This window comes from Xenopus laevis, chromosome 5S (assembly GCF_017654675.1).
Source record: "Xenopus laevis strain J_2021 chromosome 5S, Xenopus_laevis_v10.1, whole genome shotgun sequence".
Lineage (NCBI taxonomy): Eukaryota > Metazoa > Chordata > Amphibia > Anura > Pipidae > Xenopus > Xenopus laevis.
In genome coordinates this window covers 34,855,478-34,875,775 of record NC_054380.1, presented here as the reverse complement: position 1 = coordinate 34,875,775, position 20,298 = coordinate 34,855,478, and positions in this window count along the sequence as shown.

Below are 20,298 nucleotides of genomic sequence, written 5' to 3'. Positions count from 1 at the left end.
GAGGGAGGGGAAGGGATACAATGTAAGTTGGGTTTATTCTTTCTCTCAAAAGTCCCAAGATGACATAGTAAAAATTTGAACAAAGGCTTAAAATATATAAACATGGTGATAAATAAAAGAGCTAAAAAATTTAAATAGTCGCAGTGTTGCAGCCTATAGTCCAACCTTTCCGGCTGACATGTGGATACTGTATCACAAGGATAACTCAAGACCTGTCGATAAACTGCCCCAACAGAATCAAAGATTTTTACAGACCGTCGTTCAATCGTATCCAGCACTGGAACGGACTGCATGGCATGAGGCCAATCCATGAGGTGTCATAATTTGACCATCAGATATCTTAGGTATAAAGGTTGCCATTGGAAATCGAACTTTAATTTAAGAATCTTAACAAAAGGGGGGGGTTGATGTTCAGGATGTAGGTTTTAGTATAGTTAATCTTAAAGCCTGAGAAGTCAGCAAATGTACTACATATATGAATCAAATTAGGTAAGGTAGTAAGTGGCTTCATTATTAACATGAGGATACCATCTGCAAAGAGACATAATTTGTGATGATCCGGGCCTGAAGTTAAAACCGTAACATTAATCTTATCCAGAATGAGTACATTCAGGGGCTCAGGGTCAAGATAAACAGTATTGGGGATAGCAGGCATCCCTGTCTCCTGATGATAAAAGGATTGGTTGAAGGACAGCAATAAGGCAAGAATAAGGATAGGGATGCTTTTACCATACAATCTATTTCTACAGTTAATTTTCAAAGTGAATTACAGTTTGTGTATAGTCAAGAGTCAAAAGTCAAGAGTGAGTTTATTGTCATTTCATCCATATTTGTTTTTACAGTACACAGTGAAATGAAACAACGTTCTTTTAGGACCATGGTGCTAAACACAACATAGATATACCGGACAACAGACAAAATGTGCAAGTGCAAAAATATGCAACTCCTGCAAAACAGGTCAGCACAGTGCAGGGACAGGACAAGACACACTCAGCAGATGTAATACTGTATGTTTAGTAAATAATGCTATATGTCAGACACGATGGGTGTATCATTGTGATATGATAGTAGTAAGAACATGATAAAGTGCAGATGTGCTCATAGAGAACAATTGTATCCAATTTCTATTTATTTATACAATGGCATACAGTGGCTATGTAACGTTGTGGTATATAGTAATGTCAGATGGAATGTGTGTGTAAGAGAGATCTGTCCAGTCCCTGAGTATTCAGGAGCCTTATGGCTTGGGGGAAGAAACTGTTACGCAGTCTGGTAGTGAGGGCCCTAATGCTTCGGTACCTTTTTCCAGATGGAAGGAGTGTGAACAGTGAGTGTGAGGGGTGTGTTGGATCAGCCACAAATCTGGTGGCTTTACCGATGCAGTGAGTGGTGTAAATGTCCGTGATGGAAGGAAGAGAGACACCTATGATCTTCTTTGCTGTCTTCACTATCCTCTGAAGGGTCTTCCTCTCCATGACTATGCAGTTCCCAGCCCAGACAGTGATACAGCTGCTCAGGATGCTCTTGATAGTCCCTCTCTAGAAGGTTTTGAGTATGGATGGTGGGAGATGGGATTTCCTCAGCTTGCGAAGGATGTAGAGGTGCTGTTGGGCTTTCTTGGCTAAGTAGCTGGTGTTGTGGGACCAGGTGACACTAAATGAACACCAAGGAATTTCCACATTAGAGCTGTCGATTTACAGTGGCAGGTGGTAACTCCTAGTCTTCCTTAAGTCAACAACCATCTCCTTTGTTTTTTCTACATTGAGAGACAGGTTGTTGACTCTGCACCAGTCTGTTAACCGCTGCACCTCCTCTCTGTAAATCATCAGCAAACTTTATGATGTGATTTGTACGTGGCTGCACAATCATGCATCAGCAGAGTAAACAGTAGAGGACTAAGCACACAGCCTTGAGGGTCTCCAGTGCTCAGTGTGGTGGTTCTGGAGATGATGTTTCCAATCACCTCCCTCCTGCAGTGGAAGGTGTTCAGTCCAAGCAGGCTCAGCTTTGCTATCAGATGCTGAGGAATTAGTGTTGAATGCTGAACGGAAGTCTATGAACAACATTCGAACGTAGGTGTCTTTTTTGTCCAGAAGAGAGAAGGCCAGCTGGAGGTTGGGGGCTATTGCATCATCTGTTGAGCGATTTTGACATATCCTTTAATATATTTTATCATGCTTGCTTCTAATTTGTCATATTGTTTGCTTAAGATTCTATTTAATGTTTTATTTATTTTTCCTAAATGTACTGTATATGCATTTGTACTTATATGGTTTAGTGGGCATTAAGCATCAAGCTTGCTCTGCATTTATATTGGCTGTGTGAACTGGGGCATTAAGTTGAAGTTTGCCCTACATTTATATTGACTATATGTTCTGAGGCAAGATGCTGTGGAGAATTACAGCTGAGGTTTCCTCTGCAATTGCATTGGCTGTGTGTTCTGGCCATTATACGGGGGGGGCCTTATTTACAGGGGTGCTCCACCAATGAGCCGAGGTGAGAAACTCGCCTCAGGTGGCAGCGCCCCACTAGGTACTAGGGGCGGCAAAAATGCCGCTCCTGGAACTTTAAGAGCCGATTTTCCACTTTTCAAACACTGAAACCTAGGAAGCAAATGCATATATCTGTAAATAGTTACCATGAAACATACCTTGAAAACATTGCTTAACTGTATTACTATTTTGTTTGGAGGATAACATTGCATTTTACATTTTTTTGTAGATTGTTAGCTCTTGTGGGCGGGTTCCGCTATATAAATACATGTTAATAATAATAAAAATAATAATACCTCTTATGTTTTTTATTGGTTGTTGTTTTTCGACATACAGTATGGGTTATACAGGTATTTGGTCCGTTATCTGGAAACCCCTTATCTGGAAAGCTCCGAATTATGGAAAGGCTGTCTCCCGTTGACTCCATTGTCATTTGGCAGAGAGCCCAGAATAGACACTTATATACATTTGTAACAATTTAAGATAAGCAGGTCTCTTGGGGAAACTGTGACTTGCAGCTGAAAGGGCAATTCACCTTTATTAGCAAATTTGTAATAACACATAAAAACCACAGACGTGTTCAAACTTTCGTAACATACAAGTTTTGTAGAATGAACATGGTAACTAGGAAGTGACGCCTCATGGCAAATCATTTTGTCCCTCTTTCTATTTCCAAAATGTATGTAAGTATGATAAAATATGTATTGCCCCTTTAAAAATGGGCAGGGTTCCAGCTTTCTCCACCTCCCGTACATTTGGCTGATGGCTGAGATAATGATCCCTGCAAATGCTAAATCAAGCGTCATTAAAAGAAATCACTGACATTTTGAAGTGCATTCTTACACCCACATGTTCTCTATGAACTTTATGATATATAGCTAGTGATCTGATTTGCTAAAGTGTCAAGTTAATTATCTCTAAAAGCAAGTTCATATTCTGCCTCAAAGAAATGCTTTTAAATGTCATTATTTTTTTCTTCTTCAGAATATTAATTACATTTGTGAATTCTCTGGCAAATAGAGCTTTACAGTAAATGCTTATGCACAGGGTGATGCAGTTTCATGGCATGATTATATATTATGTAAAGGCTTGTTCTTGACTTACAAAATATTAGACATTACTTGCCCATTAATTGCGTTTTAAATTAGTAATAGAGATTACAGATAAATGGAAAAAAATTTATTTATAAAGTACCGAAACGCGCTTTGGTGTCGCTTTAAATTAGTGTGTGTAATAGCTTGGTAGTAAACACATTGTTAAAGGGGTTGTTCACCTTCCAAACACTTTTTTCAATTTAGTTGTTTTTAGATTGTTCCCTAGAAATAATGACTTTTTCCAATTACTTTCCATTATTTATTTTTTACGTTTTTTCCAAAATCTAAGTTTAAAGTTGAATGTTCCTGTCTCTGGTGTTTGAGTCTGGCAGCTCAGTGATCCAGGTGCAGATTCTGAACTGTTACAATTTTGCAACATTGAGTTGATCCATTTCTCAGCAGCATCTCTGGAGTATTAGCAACAATTGTATCAATTCTAACAGCTGCCTGTAATGAAACCCAGAGATTCTGCTCAGCAGGGACAAAGATAAGAAATGTATCAACTAAATGTATCCATTTAGAACAGTTTACAGGATCGGCGACCCCCCCTCCCAGAGCTGCTTCAGAAGGAGAGAAATGACACTTTATACTTCAATATTAGAAAAACCGTGACACATAGAAAATAGAAAGTCATTGGAAAAAGTCGTTATTTCTGGTGATCTATCTGATAACAACTAGTTGTTTGAAGGTGAACAACCCCTTTAAGGAAAACTTGATGGTGAACTTGAACAATTTACACAATCAGCAACAGGCATTAGGTTTATTTAATCTCTTCAAAATGTTGTCCTAGTGAATGGCATTATGAGCAGCAATCAGCATGGCTTTATGAAGCATAGGTCACTTCAGACAAATTTGATTGCTTTTAATGACGAGGTAAGTAAGATGCTGGACAGTGGGGGGGCAGTGGATTTTGCCAAAGTGCCCCACAAATAACTGCTTTCTAAACTAAGGTCTGTTGGGCTGAATGAAGTTGTTTGCACATGGATAGGAAACTGCTGTATTACAAGGGGCATAGATTCGCAGGAGGAGGGGGTTATTCTTCCACTGTACTGGTAAGGCCACATCTAGAATATGCCATACAGTTTTGGTCTCTAGTGATCAAACAGAACATTATTAAATTAGAGAGGGTCCAGAGAAGCGCAAACCAACTTTTAAATTGGGTTTCATTTATTCTTTTCATCATTTTTTTAATTATTTCCCTTCTTCTTCTTACTTTTAAATGGGGGTCTCTGACCCCATCTGTAAAACAAATGCTAAGTAATGCTACAAATGTATCGTTACTACTACTAATTTTTATTACTTATCTTTTTATCAAGACCCTCTCCTATTCACATTCTTATTCAAATCACTAAATGGTTTCCAAGGTAATTTGGTGCCTAGCAACCAGATTGGTAAATCTGAAAATTTGCGGCAAAAATTCGCCGGCGGCAAAAATTTTTTTTCGAAAAAACGGACGCCGGCGTCAAAAACGGGCGCCAGCGTCAAAAACGGGCGCTGGCGTCAAAAACGAGACGCCGGCGCCGTTTCGTGAATTTTTCGCAGTTTCGCGAATTTCGTGCGAAATTCGCTAATTTTTCGGCAAAGCGAAACGGCGCAAATTCGCCCATCACTATTTACTGTATGTAATAAAAGGCACTACGTTTGCCCATGGGCAGTAACCCATAGCAACCAATCAGCAAGTAGCATTTACTGGTCACCTGTTTAAAAGCAAACATCTTATTGGATGCTATGGGTTACTGCTCCTGGGCAAACTTGGTGCCTTTTATTACATTTGGGGTTTAGACTTGTGAAGGTGTTAAGCTCTTCAAGTAACCACTCAATACTGGCTGGTGGTTTTAAGCTACACTACAATTGTAAGACTAAAACCAATAGAAGTTCAATTTTATTTCAATGAGAGCCCTATCTACACAGTGTGTCTTTCTCTGCTTACTATTTTTGTATACAGTCTTACAGCACAATTTATTAAAGTTGGATTTTTTACTGGTTGGACTTTTAAAGGGGAAAAACACAAATTATTCGTAGAAAAAAACTTACTAAACCCCAGTGGTGTTAAAAGTCTGAATAAAAAAGTACTCAGACCTGCCAAGTTTATGTAGAAGTCAATGGCAGATGTCCTGTTGACATTTTGAAGATATCCTGATCTGTGCTTGGTTTTGGGCATCGAATCCAAAAAAAGTTGCATTTTTCAGAGACAAATCCAAAAATTCGTACAATTAAGATTATTTCACAATTTTATCAAGTTTTTTTCTGCACAAGAAATTTTCAGAAAAATGTACTGATAAATAGAGAGGGAAAAGTCCATGTGGATTTGGTCAGAGTGGTTTTCAGAAAATATTGTGAACATTTCAGATTTTGGTAAATAACCCCTAGGTGTACCCTATATTAGCTAAATGCCTCGATACTTCCTAACTTTTTTCCTTTTAACCCTAGTAACCAGCCAGTGGTTTGAATGAGAGATTGGAACTTGGAAGATGAATAGGAGAAGGCTGAATGGAAAGACAAGTAAGAAAAAGTATAGATGGTAATAAAAGTAGCCTCGTAAACCAGAAGTTTTTTGGCTTTTGGGTTCAGTGACTCCCATTTGAACCTGGCTAGAGAAAGAAGAGGAAGGCATAATGTAACATAAAATGGTGATTTACCAGCATTTGCATTCCTGAATTCAAATTATCCTAAAAATGAATATGTATGAAATTGATTAAGCACAAAAACTCACATATATATAGTCAACGGTTGCTGTCTACAGCAAAGTGTTTTTTCAATGCATGTTTTTCACATTTTTCATCCCATTGAAAACAATAGAAATCTTGAGCATTTGAATTTTATTTCGTATATGTTTTAAAAAAAATTATATTCTGATTTTATTCAAGTTTGATAAAAAAAAATAGCATTTATTCAATTGTATCCAAACAAATGTTTTATATTTCAATGTTTTAATAAATAAGCAAGCATTTTTTGTAGAGTCTTGTATATGGGTTATTTGAAGTTCAACTGAAGCACAAGAGCCTTGTGCAAGAATTATATGATTAATGCATTCTTTCATCTAAATGCCTACACAATTTGAACATGCAATCAGTGCAGTCTCATTGATAAAATAATAATTCAATATACACAGCCATTGATTTATTTATTTTCATCAGATGAAAGTGTGTGTCGGAATGGCCAGACCAGGGATAGCTGGTCAACTTGAATATATTGTAAAATACAGTTTTGTATTAAATGGATTGCATTTTAAATAACTTAATGCACAACATATCTTAATGTCCTTATTGTATTGATTATGGGTGAGTGCAGAGGTATGGATTTTGTGGTCACAGTCTCATGGCTCCTAATAGTTTATATAGGAGCAGTGGCCAGCTCGATGTTGTAGCTCCCACCCTTTCCAGCCATATTCAGGTGATCCTAGTGGTGGATAATAAAAGGGAAACCATTTGGGAATTTAACCTTGAAAGCAAACAAGTTGCAGGTAAAACATAGTCCCTGTGTAAAATGTATAATGAAGCAATAAAATTCTTAATGAATCAGATAAAAGTGTAGGACTGACCAAACCAGAGATGACTTTGATGTAGTTGGCCATCTTAAATATATTGCAATACAGGTATATGGACAAATAATCCCTGTTTTGGGAGGGTATTTTCTAGTATCTTATTGCAAAAACCCCCATATTAGAGGATTTAGGGGTAGATTTACTATGGTTCGAATGCTGAATTCAAATTTCCAACATTTTTATTGGTCAAAACTCACAAATTCGAATTTAAAACCACCAACACGAATTTCATGGTAAGATTTATCAATCCTTGACCATGGAAACCGTTCTAATTCAACTATTCACCACCTAAAACCTGAAGAGTTCATGTAAAAGTCAATGGCAATGTTCAGTTGAACGATTTGAAGATGTTAATAGCCTTCCTGACATTCAAGTTTTTTTCAGAGGAAAACTCAATTTGAATTTGATTTAAAGGGATACTGTCATGGGAAAAAAACATTTCCAAAATGAATCAGTTAATAGTGCTGCTCCAGCAGAATTCTGCACTGAAATCCATTTCTCAAAAGAGCAAACAGATTTTTTTATATTCAATTTTGAAATCTGACATGGGGCTAGACATTTTCCCAGCTGCCCCAAGTCATGTGACTTGTGCTCTGATAAACTTCAATCACTCTTTACTGCTGTACTGCAAGTTGGAGTGATATCACTCCCCCCCCAGCAGCCTAACAAAAGAACAATGGGAAGGTAACCAGATAACAGCTCCTTAACACAAGATAACAGCTCCCTGGTAGATCTAAGAACAACACTCAATAGTAAAAACCCATATCTCACTGAGACACATTCAGTTACATTGAGAAGGAAAAACAGCAGCCTGCCAGAAAGCATTTCTCTCCTAAAGTGCAGGCACATGACCAAGGGCAGCTGGGAAATTGACAAAATGTCTAGCCCCATTTTAGATTTCAAAATTGAATATAAAAAATCTGTGTGCTCTTTTGAGAAATGGATTTCAGTGCAGAATTCTGCTGGAGCAGCACTATTAACTGATGCATTTTGAAAAAAACATCCCTTTAAATTTTTGGGTCGTTCCTATTTGACTGAATGTTAGAAATTCAAGTTTTTTCATAAATAATCTACCATTTGAGTTGTGAGTACATTTCGAATTTTATTAGAGTCAAAAAAAATTCACATAATTTGGAAATTCGACCTTTGATGAATCTGCCCCTAAATGTTCTGTTAATAAGAAATGATTTAAGGCTCAAATGAAATGTATATTAATGAAGGAGGGTATGTAAAAATGTTACTATTTCTTTTTAATACAGGTATGGGATCCATTATCCGGAAACCCATTATCCAGAGAGCTCGAATTATGGAAAGGCTGTTTCCCATAGACTCAATTTTATCAATTTTTTTTAAAAATTATGTCTTTTATCTTTTTTATATTAAAATAGTACCTTGTACATGATCCAGGCTAAGCTATACTGAATCCTTATTGGAAGCAAACCCAGCCTATTGCATTTATTTAATGTTTACATAATTTTCTAGTAGATTTAAAGTATGAAGATCCAAATTACAGAAAGATCCATTATCTGGAAAACCCCAGGTCCCAAGCATTCTGGATAACAAGTCCCATATCTGTACTATTATTTTAGTTGCTATTCAACTTTCCAGCATCTTAGAATCATATTCTGATGAATGGGTTTGTGTCACAGACCAAAGATAAGACATTTAGTAATCTTTGCTGTCAGCATTTTGTGTTCATCTTGCCCTTTCACTAAACAAACTGTCAAGATGACTTAAGGTATTTAAAGTATTTATTTTCTGTAAAATAAAGTTTCCTTCAAGAAACTACAGAATACAAACTAAATGTTTTATTGTAGCAACACATTCTTTAGTGGCATGGTTGTTATTTGTAATGTTAAAATAAGTGTCACAAAATTAAATTCTCATAATTTCACAATACTCAAAGCACTTTTGCCTTGCCTTCTGCAAACTGCAAACTGATGGATTAAAAAAACACACGTGTGCACCTATGTCCCACCCACTCCACAATCAATGTCTTTGGCTATGCCTATCTCATAAGTTGTGTTTTTCAGAGTAGTGAGGTCCGTCAGCAATACACTAAGGGACAGATTTATCAAGGGTCGAATTGAAAATTAAAATTTGACTAGGGAGTTATCCAAATTCGATTTGACTTTTTAAAAAACTCGAATTCGATTTTCGAGATTTATCATACTCTGGCCCTATAAGAATTCAAATTTTACTATTTGCCACCTAAAACCTGCTAAATTGCTGTTTAAGTCAATGGGAGAGGTCCAATCAATTTGGAGATGTTTGCAGGCTTCCTGACATTCGAGTTTTTTCGGAGTAAAAACTGGAATTGGGTTTGATCGAATTCGAATTGAATTTGATTAAAATTTTCAGGTCGTTTAAAAAATTGGATTTTATTAATAAATTTCAACATTGAATTTATCTCAATATGTCCGAATTTATCTCAATATCAGCTGCTACAAACTCCGATCTAAACCGCTCGGGTTTTTAATGCTTATTACATTTTCCCAAAAATTTGCTTTGCGGGAAAAGCTCAGATTTTCATGATTTTTTCGTGAATTTTCCCCTAAATCTCAGAATTTTTCGGAGTTTTCACCCGAAAGCTCAGAGAACATCGTGAAATTGCCCGAAACCCATGACACAACCAAAAATCAATGGGACTGTTCCCATTGAATTGTATGCGACCTCGACAGGTTTGAGATGCTGTGTTTTTATATTTGGGCTTTTTAGCCCTCAGGGTTTAATAAATTCTGAAAAATACATGATTTTTTTAAAAGTCTGATTTTATAAAAAATAAATCACAAAATTTTCGGATTTCGGGCAATTTCGGGTAAATAACCCCCAAAGTCTTGTCAGAGTATTGATTCCTGGATTGAGGCACGCTACCTGGTGTTTTAAGTTCATATGGTTCTAAAACATATAAACTGTAATATTTGTATAATTAATTTAACATTATACAAAAAATAATTAGCTTTTTTAAATTGCCTTAAAAATTAAAATTATTTATAAACCATATAATATCTATAAATGCTGTTTAATCTTCGGAACAGTCATAACTGGAAATTCATACTTTAAACCTGAAATTAAGAAATAAAATAGAAAACTACGTGGATGGATTTTCAGACTGAAAATGTCCTGTTTGCATTTCAGTTAATGCCATTGAAGTTAAATTAAAGTTATAGATTTTCTTTAATGAGACTTTAAGACATCCAGGTAAAGTTAACAACTGCTGAATCAAAATAAAATCTAAAACCTTACTTGGAGGAAAACAAACAAAAAGCAAAACATTTGTAGAAAAACATTTGCATTAAAATTTGGTATGAGAATATATAACTGGGCTCATTTACAAATGGTGTGGAGGGTGAAAAGTGCAAAAAAATAGGGGCAAGCCTCCATGTTTTTCATTCTTGGCTCTTTGTCCCTGTCATGGGTGCCCACAGGTCATCTGCATTCCCTATAAACACAGCACTGACTGCGTTTTATTGAACTTAGTGCAACTTGCGTTTGGGGCATAAGGTGCACACTGGGAACCTTTAAAGGATTATAAAACATCTTAAATTTTATTTAAAAAAATAATTCAGATAAATGTTTAGCACAGCAACAGATAAAGGAGATGTGGACCTGGTTTAGAAAGAGGTGATGCCAAGTTAGGGTCTTAGACCAGGCCCTTGAAATAGCAAGGAGGAAGCTGGTAAAGGACACCCAAATTTGGTCTTTAGCACTAAATACAATGCAATGCTCCAATTTGGTGAATAAATGGAATGATGAAGAATAAATACAATGGACAGTGCCATTTCTAAGGCAGGAGCCAACCTCAGAGGCAGGTCTGGGGTACCACATGGATTGTGCTCGCTTGCACTAGAAAGACAAATTTCTGGTTTAAAAGCTTTTTTACTGCCCCTGGCAACCTGCCTGTTGCTGCTGCCTAAAGCAAATTTTTCAACTCAACTCATTGGTGCAGAGCCCCTGACAGTGGATGATAGTGGATGCAAGGTTGTCCCAGAAATGCCTTTGATTTGATACTGGAGAGGCATGAGCTTGAGATATTTTTTCGTGATAAGTGATCCTGTCAAGTGTTGTCACAAGAAACAGGGCAGGATTGTGCACTGATGGGCCGGGTTGCAATTGATGCCCAAATTGTATTTCGTGTAGAGGTATGACACCAGTTCTTTCACCCCCATACAGGCAAATGCTTTTTGAGGAGACATCATATTACATGCATACATCTGATAACTTGCCCTTGTGGTTTATCATACATGGGGAAGACTGGCCAGACCCTATGATTACCTATGGATGCACATTGTTCCATGATTAGTATGGCATTTTGGGATGTGCAGATTAACAAAACATTTTTTAGAAGTTGAACATGGTTACCCCCATTTTATTAAATTGTCATAGATTGTATTCCTGTGACAACTCTACTGGGGGTGCAACAGGGACGCCTGTCGCAGCCTCGGCGGGGACGCCTGCCCGTCTGCCCTCTTTGGTTCTGTTTCTTTGAGTGCGCATCTTCTTCCAGGTTCACGCATTTGGCAAAGCATCCGGAAAGCACCTAGCATGACATCATTGGGTGTTGCGAAATTCAAATATTTAAAGGGCTCTCTGTGTAAATCATATTGCCCAACGTAAAGGTCTATTCATTAGTTCCTGGGTGCGATTCTCTGTTTTTCTAAGCTGTGTTTGACCCTGTCTGTCCTGACCAAGTCTTGTCTGCTGCCTGTCCAGACCTCTGCCTGTACTTTGACCATTCTCTTGGATCGTGTTTAGTCTCTGTGATTTTGGTATATTTACCTGACCTGTGACCTAGACTAAGCCGATTATGCTGTCTCCTTTTATTGTACAAGAACTTCGAATATCCTAGTCGAATATCGAGGGTTAATTAACCCGGCCTGTGACCCCGACTACGCTCCATGTTCTCCGTTCCTGTACGACATCTGGTTCTCTTGCCTGCCCAGAACTCTCTCCCTTTTTTAAGCACAACGGAGGATGGGAGTTGCAGTTGAGGACTGATCTAGTTTGATGTGCACAGATTACCTTTAAACATTTGTGAGTACCCAACAAAACTACAGTTGGTGATCTTAAAATGCCACATATGAGAGCCAAATGAATCTGCTATGCTTGTTAACTCTGTTTAAATGAGAGTGTGGAAAGTGGGCTGACACAAAAAAAGGAGTATAAATATACTACACTATGGGGCCGATTCACTAAGGGTCGAATATCGAGGGTTAATTAACCCTCGATATTCGACTAGGAATTAAAATCCTTCGAATATCGAAGTCGAAGGATTTAGCGCAGATAGTTCGATCGAACGATCGAAGGATAATTCCTTTGATCGAACGATAAAATCCTTCGAACTTGTGCTAAAGGATTTTAATCCAACGATCGAAGGAATATCCTTCGATCAAAATCAAGTTAGCCAAGCCTATGGGGACCTTCCCCATAGGCTAACATTGACTTCGGTAGCTTTTAGATGGCGAACTAGGGGGTCGAAGTTCTTTTTAAAGAGACAGTACTTCGACTATCGAATGGTCGTATAGTCAAACGATTTTTACTTTGAATCCCTCGATTCGAAGTCGTAGTCGTAGTCGAAGGTCGAAGTAGCCCATTCGATGGTCGAAGTAGCCCATTCAATGGTCGAAGTAGCCCATTCAATGGTCGAAGTAGCCCATTCAATGGTCGAAGTAGCCCAAAAAAAACTTCGAAATTCAAAGTTTTTTACCTTCGAATCCTTCACTCGAAGTTAGTGAATCGGCCCCTATATATTACTATTTGCTGTACTGCTTATTCCCCTTAAGCTTTTTAGCGCTGACTTAGCTTTAATTGAAGGAAGGTCTGGTGTACTCGGAGGAGAACGAGTGTTTTGGAGTCGGCAAAGAAAGGGGAACTCTGTTAATCTTTGGAAAACTGTTTGGCTTTCAAATTAACTAATAATTGTCAACTGAATGTTTTAACGCCTGGATTTTTTTTGGTTTACATAATGCATCATGTAAAGCAGGGATCCCCAACCTTTTTACCCCTTAAGCAACATTCAGAAGAGAAAGAAGTTGGGGAGCAAAACAAGCATGAAAAATGTTCTTGAGATGCCAAATAAGTGCTGTGATTGGCCATTTAGTAGCCCCTATGTGAATTGTCAACCTACATTGAGGCTCTGTTTGGCAGTGCACCTGGTTTTTATACAACCAAAACTTGCCTCCAGGCCTGGAATTCAAAAATAAGCACCTGCTTTGAGGCCACTGGGAGCAACATCCAAGGGGTTGGAGAGCAACATGTTGCTCACGAGCTACTGGTTGGGGATCACTGATGAAACAGAAATGGGGAACAGTTGTGATTATGTAACCTTGATTTTAAAATGTCATTACAGTACTAATTTGACTTTGAATTAGTTCATCATTAGCACAAGTACAACTACTGGGGAGATATCTGCAATCCACATTTTATAGGATCATTAAATAGATTCATTAGTCATTAGATTGGTGAACACCTGGACATATTAAAGACATTAGAAGATTTATTTGTTTTTTATAATGAGTTAACTTTTAGCATGATGTAGACAAATGTCTGAGACAATTTGCAATTGGTTTTGCATTTTTATTATATGTGGAGTATTTTGAGTTATTTAGCTTTTTATTCAGTAGTTCTCCAGTTTGCAATTTTAGCAGTCCAATTGCTAGGGTCCAAATTACCCTGGCAAACATGCAGTGATTTGAATAAGCCACTTGACTATGAATAGCAGAGGACCTGAATAGAAAGATTCTTGCACCTTTCTGCATACGCGCCCAATCAAGAGCATCGGCGTATATGTACACACGCGTACATCAGCGCATGAGAGCTGTGTTGTGTGCTGTTGCGCATGCTTGCATGACAGCACACAACAACAGATAAAATCTTGCCCACAAGATCTGATTACAGTCTCCTGTGTAGTTTAGCCTTTATAAGAAAAGTACTTTGAAACAGTCTACAGTCTTGTGAACCTGGTCATGACATGTTACAAAATTGAGACTTAAGCCCCATAGACGCGACGATTCTTCTTGCCGAACGATCGATTTTTGGGGAAGTCTGACCAATCCTTCGTAATTATTGTGCGGTTAGTGGGATTCGAACGATTGTACATTTTACGATTTTTCAGCCAACATCTGTCAGGAAATCGGTCAGCCAGGTCAAAAAATCTTTGTCAGTCCCAGTGCAATCTATCTATGTTTGCAGGGCCAAGCAGGCAGCTATCCTTTGTTTTCCTGGCAAATTGGTCTTTTTAGTTGATGGTCAATTCGTACGATTGTATGCTCGTTCCGAGAAAATCGTGGTCTGGATCGTGGATCGGATCTTTTAAAAATCTCATCATCTATGGCCAGCTTTAGGGGCAGATTTATCAAGGGTCAAATTGAAAATTCAAATTTTGTGTTCGAATTTTCGAGTTTTTTTATGGCCAAAACTGTAAAATTCAACTAGGGAAATGGTCAAATCTCGAGTTCATGGGCGTTTATGGGGGTTTTAAAAAACTCCCATGAATTTGAAATTCGACCCTTGATAAATCTGCCCCTTAGGGGTAGGTTCAGGGCAACAACCAGAAGTGACTTTTTGTTGTTTTTTTACAAAAAAAAAAGTTGTAAATAATTTTAAACATGAGGAGGCCCATTTATCAAAGTTTAAATTTTTGTGGTTTAAGAGGATTTGAAACCACAATTCCTAGTAAAATACACCCAAAAAACAGCAAACAAATTTTTGTACCGGTATGGGATTATCTGGAAACCCGTTAACCAGAAAGTTCCAAATTGTGGAAACGGCTGTCTCCCCCTAGACTCCATTTTATCCAAATAATCCAAGTTTTTAAAAATGATTTCCTTTTTCTCTGTAATAATAAAACAGTATCTAGTACTTGATCCAAACTAAGATATGATTAATCCTTATTGGAGGCAAAACCAGCCTATTGGGTTTATTTCATGTTAATTGATTTTCTATTAGATTTAAGGTATCCAAATTACAGAAAGATCCACTATCCAGAAAGCCCCAGATCCCAAGAATTCTGGATAATAGGTCCCATACCTGTTTTAGAGTCGTTCATTTATATTTTATGTGCGATAAAACGTTTATATAATTCCCCATTTTACCAGGATAATTATTTTCTGTATAAAATGGGACGAGATACATTTCTCTATTTATAGCTTTAATACATTTGATTAAAGCATTCATCACTTATGATTCTGACATTACACATTTTTAATGTCTAAAGTATTTCAATGGGACTAAAAAAAGATTTCACTCTCGCCACTGTTAGGCAGCTCAGTGGGGATCTCAGGTCCTTGTCTATTTTGGCAGCATTTGCAACAGAGCACCTATTCCAGGTACACTGCCTATTCATCATAACTTACCAGCAGCTTTAGTTATGCTTTTTGATAACATTTTGGATTACATGGAGGGGACTGTGGAGCATTCTTTATGTATGTGAATAATTTCCAACCATTTGCTCCAGGTTGCAATAATTTAATGAACCCCCTACAAGTGTTTTCCACTGTCCTGAATAAAATGATGGTAAAGGGTCTGTAGCTACAAGGGGTCGTTTATGTAATTTAAGTTGTTGCGTGAAAAAATTCCATTCTTTTACTTGCATCTAAAGTTGTTTCTTGCGATTCCACTTACGGTAGTTGCACCTCTGAGATGCCCAGTTGAAATCAATGGACAGTGGTTACAACACAAATCTGAATGCTTTGCCAATTATTAAAATGTAAATATATTTTCCCTTTTCTTTAAATAAGCAAAGTGAATCTTTTTACTAGAAAATTATTTTAAGACATATTCCTTAAAGGAGAAGGAAACTAAGTAAGCGTTATCAGAAAGGTCCATCTAAATATACCAGTAAACCCTCAAAGTAATGCTGCTCTGAGCCCTCTGTCAAAAGAAACACTGCATTTCTTTCCTTCTATTGTATACACATGGGCTTCTGTATCAGACTTCCTGCCTTCAACTTAAACCTCCTTGCCCCAGGCTTGAGCATGCTCAGTTTGCTCCTCTTCCCCCAGAGCTATAAGTGAGCAGGGAGAGACTCAGACAGGAAGTGATGTCACACAAAGATAATACTGCAGCTGCTATCCTAAACAAACAGAGAGTTTCTAGAGCTTTTTACTCAGGTATAGTAAAACATTCTACAGAATAAATATAGCATTCTAGCTTGCACTATTGCAGCTAATCTAATGGATCTAATGGCAATAAAATGCCTCCGTAGATTTCCTTTAAAAAGGTACATCCCTTTTAGTATATTATATCAATATGTATTCAATATATATATATATATATATATATATATATATATATATATATATATATATATATATATATACATATATACATATATACATATATACATATATATATATATATATATATATATATATACACACATTTGTTTTTTTAAGGTTTTTTTTTTGTATGTTCAGTCATATGAATGAGAACACTACAGGGGTTATTTACTAAGCTCTGAATACCCGAAATTCCCCAAAATCCAAACAATTTGTGATTTTTTTTTTTAATAAAATCTGACTTTTAAAAAAATCACGGATTTTTCGGAATTTTTTAAACCCCGAGGGCTAAAAAGCCCTAATTTAAAAACACAGCATTTCAAACCTGTCGAGGTTGCATAAAAGTCAATGGGAACAATACCATTGATTTTTGGTTGTGTCTGGGGTTTCGGGCAATTTCACAATGTTTTCTGGGCTTTTGGGTGAAAACTCCGAAAAATTCTGAGATTTCAGGGAAAATTCACAAAAAAATCGGGAAAAAAAAAGCAGCCGTTATTGAGATAAATTCGGACCTTGATAAATAACCCCCTACAACTTGCTAGGAGACATATGAGATCTATTATCGAGAAACATATAAAACACACAAGGGAGAGAAAATGGTAGATGGTGGTAGATGTGGATGTTCAGTAACCCCAGATTTCCTTCTTAAAGGGGTTGTGCACTTTGACATTTAGGGGGTTATTTATTAAATCCAAAATGTTCTCGCTATTTTCTGAAAACTGCTCTGACCAAATCCACACGGACTTATCCCCCCATATTTATCAATACATTTTCACGAAAATTTCTTGTTCAGGAAAAGATTTGATAAAATCGTGAAAAAATTCAAATCATACACTTTTTTCGGATTTGACACCCGAAACAATAAAATCAGATTACTGAACGAACCCCAGTGCAATTCAGGATATCTTCAAAATGACAATGGGATATCTGCCATTGACTTCTACATGAACTCAAGAGGTATGAATTGGAGTACTTTTTTATTCTGACTTTTAACACCATTGGGGTTTAATGAATCTCAACAAATTTGAGGGTTTTTGTCTACAAAAAAATGGTGGTTTTCTGCTTTAAAAGTCCTACCAGAAAAAAATCGAACTTTAATAAATAATTTCAGTAATCTGGTTGCTAGGATTCAAATTACCCTTGCAACCACTCATTGATTTGAATTCGAGAATGGAATATGAATAGGAGAGGGACTGAAAAAAAAGGAGCAATAACAATACATTTGTAGCCTTACAGAGCATTTGACTTTTAGATGGGGCCAGTGACTCCCGTTTGAAAGTTGGAAAGAGTCAGAAGAAAAAGGCAAATAAGTAATAAAAGAAACGAAGACCAATTGAAAAGTTGCTCAGAATTAGCCATTTTATAGTATAAAAGTTGACTAAAAGGTGAACCACCCCTTTAATATATATGATTAAAGAGAAGGGGGGCACTCCAGTTAAAAAATGGAACTAAGCCATTATGGATTCCACACCTTACACTTTTAAGGCAGCATGGGAGCCAATGACTGTAAGGTACTCCCCCATGTCTTATGACAAGGACTGTGTCCCCCCCCCACTGTTTCACAACAGACATAGTGTGCTATCCCCCCCAGCGTTACAACAGACACAGTGGCATGAACCCAAGTGTTTCACAACAGGCCATCGATATTTCACAGAATTCTGAAGATCATATATATATATTTACATGAACCAGATTATTACATTATTTTCATTTTAAACCAAATAAACAATGTTATGGTGTCCTCCCTTTTCTGTTACAACAGCTTTTAATCTCATCTGGCAATTCTTTTAACTGTAGGGAATTTGTTGTGGGGATTTAGCCACAAGAGCGTTTGTCCAGGTTATGCTAATTGAAAGAGAATCCATTTTTGTGTGTGCACACCTTGGCCTTGGGAAGAGCCACCTGTTTGGCATTCTTTGTTTTTCTGGGCTGTGGAGCTATTTCTCTATGCTCCCCCACTGATAACTCCCTTTTTACAAGTTTCTAAAAGCCTGTAATCTTTTTGTTCAGGGTTTTGACTCTTTGTGAATTCAGAATCCACAGAGAACAAGTGAGGGGATCAGAGGGCTGCCTAAATTCCCCTACTCCTCTTTCATGGGTACAATGCAGGTCATTCTTGTATTCTGTTTTGGCCTGCTAGGAAATGTACCTTTGCATGTCCACTGCAGGAAAGTAAAATGAATAAATGAGTTACATAGTTACATAGTTAGTTACATAGTTAAATTGGGTTGAAAAAAGACAAAGTCCATCAAGTTTAACCCCTCCAAATGAAAACCCAGCATCCATACACACACCCCTCTTTACTTTTAATTAAATTCTGTATACCCATACCTATACTAACTATAGAGTTTAGTATCACAATAGCCTTTGATATTATGTCTGTCCAAAAAATCATCCAAGCCATTCTTAAAGGCATTAACTGAATCAGCCATCACAACATCACCCGGCAGTGCATTCCACAACCTCACTGTCCTGACTGTGAAGAACCCTCTACGTTGCTTCAAATGAAAGTTCTTTTCTTCTAGTCTAAAGGGGAGGCCTCTGGTACGGTGATCCACTTTATGGGTAAAAAGGTCCCCTGCTATTTGTCTATAATGTCCTCTAATGTACTTGTAAAGTGTAATCATGTCCCCTCGCAAGCGCCTTTTTTCCAGAGAAAACAACCCCAACCTAGACAGTCTACCCTCATAATTTAAGTTTTCCATCCCTTTGGATGTATAACTTGCATTTATCAACATTGAACCTCATTTTCCAGTTTGCTGCCCAGTTTTCCAGTTTAGACAAATCACTCTGCAAAGTGGCAGCATCCTGCATGGAACCTATAGTTCTGCACAATTTAGTATCATCTGCAAAAATAGAAACAGTACTTTCAATGCCCACCTCCAGGTCATTAATAAACAAGCTAAAAAGCAAGGGACCTAGTACAGAGCCCTGCGGTACTCCACTAACAACACTGGTCCAATTAGAAAATGTTCCATTTACCACCACTCTTTGTAGTCTATCTTTTAGCCAGTTCTCTATCCAGGTACAAATACTATGTTGCCGTGACTTTGTCAGGTTTTTAACTAGGGATGGACTTACCGATTCGTTTAGATATTCAGCCAGGAGTTGGCCTTTTTCTGCAGGATATAGGATCAATCTGTATTGGAATTCATAAAATTACAAGACTTTTTGTCACAAAACAAGGAAGTTAAAAAGAAATTAACCACACATGGGTCTCCTTTTCCCTTCCTGCCTAATTTTCATATGCAAATTAGGATTTGGTTCAGTATTCTGCTGAATATTTTATGAAGGGGTTCAGCCAAATCCCTAAATAGTGGATTTGATGCATCCAAAGTTTTCTGTAACATGCATGCAAGACATTGAGCTACTTCAGTATTGTGTTTGACTCCACTTGTTCTTACACATAGATGAGACAAATATTTATTTAACATTCTGTTCTTCTTTCACCTGAGAAGAATAAGATACTCAATTTTTATTCTATTGAACTACTTCATCAAGTGTCTAGAAAGTGTTCTGATGAATAAGGCCAAGAGAATAAAATATTATGGTTTCATTTTATTTAACAGGAGAGATAAAAAGACCTTTGATGAATAGACCCATGCTCCTAAGACTCACATCATATTAGAAATACACACATTTTTTTTTTTAAAAAAAAAAAAACACTTTGTACATTGAAAAGTGCAAAATTTTTTAGACATTCGGTGATATATGCTCCCTCTTACAGTAGCACAACTCTGACGAGGACTATAAAACAAATAACATTTTCGGTTCAATTTCTTACGGTCTCAGCTAAGTTTAGTCAAACCCCAGAACAAATGGAGTACATTACAAAACAAACCCAACACTCAACAAATCATGTCCCTCTGAAAAATTATGATTTAGCTCAT